Here is a 4279-nt window from a genome sequence, read left to right as displayed (position 1 = left end):
TCTCTAGCAGTGGACGACACAGTCTTGGTAGGCGCTCCGGCATGGTGGAGGACGGTGGCGATGGATGTGGTGGAGGGCGGCGGCGATGGATGGGCTGGAGGACGGCGGCGATGGATGGGGTGGCGGACGGAGGCTGGTGTGGATATGGTGTTCTAGCGCGGACGGTGTATGAATGGGAAAATGGAGGGAGAGGTATGGGGAACCATGTTTTTGGGACGCGCCTGTCTGAAATATGGGAAAGTTACGAACTTAGCCCCCGTTTAAAATTTGGACGTCTCGTCGGTTGGGGATACGACGGTAATCTCGCATCTCGTCAATATTTGCCCAGAGCGATTTCGGGTGAGGAGAGGGTGGTTGGCGCCCATGGTTGGCGCGGACGGTGTATGAACGAGGCTGACAGGTAGGGCGGTTGTGTCACGTCTGAGTGAAGTTACAAACCTGCCCCTATTGAAAATATTTGCCTGCATCGATTTCGGCCAAGTCGAGTTTGTTTTGCCGCCCACCGTGTATGAATGGGGAAATGGAGGGAGAAACAGAGGTCTTTCGGACGAGCTTGAATCAAATGTGTTTTGCCGCCCATGTTTGGCGCCCACCATGTCGGAATGGGCTCAGAGGCGGTCGTGTCACGTCTAATTGAAGTTACTAACCTACCCCTATTTAGAGCAATGGAAATCGGGCCGATGGATTGTCCGTGTAATGGGCAGACAGTAATTTCCATCTCCCGAACACTTGGCTTCGGGTAGCCGACATGGGAGTGGACATTTTGCCGTTTCTTTCGAGTTTTGGGACAATAAGCATCCATGTTTACCCTGGCAACTAAATTCGAATCCATTGTGTATTCCTATACGAATCTTTATAAATCATTCTATGTGTTTTTATATATCTTCAAAAGGACGACAAAGATGTATTCCACTGTCATATATGAATATGGTTTAGAAATGCCGATACTCAAATTCAGAAGCTAGAATCCAGTTTAAGGTGAATTCGAATATTTGGAACACTTCATGTCCAACTCAAATGTCACACGCAGCATAATGTGTACTCCCATTTAGATATGTACACAAGCGACGTATCAAGATTCAAATACCGAGTCAATCAACCAAGAATGTACAGAACTAACAGACATATAAACACTTATAGAGTATATGGGTCAATAATATCAACTAATATACATAAGCCAGGCCGCTATACTTTTTTTTGCTACAACAACATCCTTTTCTTAGCCAAGCTACTACAGCATCTTGTCCCTTTCCGTTGCATGCCACTTATGGTCCATCTATACTACTATTATTGCTGAATGCACATTCTGCCCGATTGGCATATTTGTAGGTCCGGCACAACAATCAAAATGAAATGTCTCTGAGTCTTATCAATTAATACAGACTTGTGCTCAAATAAAATTACAAACCAAAAAACAAAAAACAAAAAACAATTATTACATTATCTCTAAAACAAATGGTTTGATTGATTACATGAACAAACAACACAAAGGTTATTCAACGATGGAAAGAACATTTCACCTATGATTTACCAAGTGGGAATTTAATTTCCTTTTTTCCTTCAGGACCTTAACAACGTGGTCAGTCTCAGCTTGATTCGTTTTGAAATCCACCAAATAATTAATGGTTGTCTTGAGTACTGCTTGTGATTGTGCTGTTTGCTTCCTCAACATGTCAACTTCATCTCTAAGTGCAGAGCAGAATCTCTTTCTACCACTAGTTTAGCCTCTAGAGCATCAGTAGTTGGCAATTCATAATGCACGATTGGGCCGGTGCCACTGCTGTGTGATGATACAACGTCCATGGGGACCTCGCTCTTTGATCTTGGGCTAACCTGTTTTGCCATTAAAGTTTCGATTGGATTCAGAAAAGTTGAAGTTAGTAAAACATCTCAACTGGGAGTTATAACAGCAAACCAGTTAAACAAACAAGGAATTAAAGAGTTTCAATTGGATGCTGAAAAGTAGTTATTAACATCATTTTAACCCGTTGTTGCAGTAGCAAAGCAGTTAAACAAACAAGTAGCTATTTAAGTTCAGGCAAACAGGTAATTCTTAACAGTAAGCATCAAACACATAGATAGGCGCAGTCCATAATAGGATTAACAGGCTGTGGCATTATGTAATCAGTAGCAAACTAAATTAAGCCAAGCAACGTAATTGAAGAATTTTATAATAAGTGGCTAACTAAAATTCCGAGAAGCAGGTAACTGAACTTACGCTAGTTCTTTGTACAGGCACACTGCAACTTCTTTTTCGCTTATAAGGTTGTACGAAGGAGTCCATGGCATCAATTGCTCGGATACGCAGTCCCAATACTATTTTCTTCCCACACTGCATTGGTAAGTCGAATGGTTAATCTGGTAAGATGGTGCGTCCTTGATATGTTATATGAGGACGTGTAGTCAGACTAGTTGTAGCCACACACATCACACTGGCTTTTACTGTATATTTCATGCGATTACTTTTGGCATATCGAGATCTAAGAAATCTACAATAGGATGAAAAGACTGGCATCCTTCACATTATTGGCGAACTCAGTTCATAGAAACAAGCAATTCAACCATTCTGTGGGGTAAATCAAAAGCGCCATTGGAATATTTTTCACTACCCCAATCATACACGCAAAAAGGGGCGACGCCACCATAGGGGCTGGTATGGGCGGCCGCCTCGGGTGGCTGGAAAGTGTGCACCTTGTTTGAGTCGTCCAGGTTGGCCCAGGCTAGTTTTGTTCGTCCCAACGCACGAGCAGGCAGTGTAAAAAATGAAGAAAAATGTTTCAATTTGGATGGGCCAATAACATAAGTGCAAGGCAGGCCCTATAGCAGGCTTGCGGCCCAAACGAGCGCCTCCCATATCGATCGACAACAGGAAAAATCCCAATTCATTCGCTCCAGCCTACAGCCTGGTTTGCTCCTAACCTAGCCGCCGCTGGACAGACCGACACAACACTTCCTCGTGCCCTCGTTGGAGGACGGTCGCCGGGCTTCAAGCGAACGGAAGGACAAGAAGATGAAGATCCAACCATGGGTGTAGCCTGCATGGGAGGCAGCAGCGACAGCACGGGCATGGCATCGAGCTTGCGCAAACGGACAGTCGCAGCTTGCAAGAGTAGCATGCGCAACGAGGCTAATTTTTTTTTAAATAATACATTTTTTTTATTAATTTTCATAAATATTAGGCTGGGTAATTCTTTTTCAAAAATAATACACCGTCGGCCCGCTGCAGGCCGAATGGGCCTAGTCGGCCCACAGCAGTCCGATTGGACTCCAGTCGGCCTACAGCTGGCCGACTGGCCCCTGTCGACCCACTGTGGGCTGATTGGGTCCTGTCGGCCCACTGTGGGCCGACTGGAGCTAATTGGCTCGCTGTGGGCTAATTGTTTTTGGAAAAAAAGTAGGCATAAAAAATATATGTTTAAAAAAATATTAATTATGTAATTAAAAAATGTTAAACATGTATAAAAAAATGTTCCTGATGTATACAAAAATGTACAATATATATGCAAAAAAGTTGACTAAAAATATGTTTTAAAAAGTGTTAATCATGTATTTAAAATTTTTTAAATGTGTGTATAAAAATGTTCCTTATCTATACAAAAAATATAGAATGTGTATGAAAAAAAGTTGACACCAAAAAAATATGTCTGAAAAAAAATGTTAATCATGTATTTGAAAAAATGTTCCTTATTTATAAAAAAAATATAGAATGTGTACGAAAAAAAGTTGACACCAAAAAATTATGTTTGAAAAAAATGTTAATCATGTATTTGAAAAAATGTTCAACGAGTACACAAAAATGTTTCATGTATTGGAATGAAAGGTTAAACGTGTATAAAAAAATGTTCCAGCTCCGGATCCGGTATGGGAGCATCACGGACCTAAGCATGATTGGTTGCTCTTTTTGTATGGAACTGGAACATTTTTTTCAAACATATTTTTTTGGTGTCAACTTTTTTTCATACACATTCTATATTTTTTTAATAGATAAGAAACATTTTTTATACACACATTTAACAATTTTTAATCATGTATTTGAAAAATGTCAACTTTTCAAACATATTTTTTTGGTGTCAACTTTTTTTCATACACATTCTATATTTTTTGTATAAATAAGGAACATTTTTTATACACACATTTAACAATTTTTAAATACATGCTTAACACTTTTTAAAACATAATTTTTATGTCAACGTTTTTGCATATATATTGTACATTTTTTGTATACATCAGGAATTTTTTTTATACACGTTTAACATTTTTTAGTTACATGATTAACATT

This window comes from Aegilops tauschii, chromosome 6 (genome assembly GCF_002575655.3).
Source record: "Aegilops tauschii subsp. strangulata cultivar AL8/78 chromosome 6, Aet v6.0, whole genome shotgun sequence".
Taxonomy (NCBI): domain Eukaryota; kingdom Viridiplantae; phylum Streptophyta; class Magnoliopsida; order Poales; family Poaceae; genus Aegilops; species Aegilops tauschii.
This window is presented reverse-complemented; position numbering follows the sequence as displayed.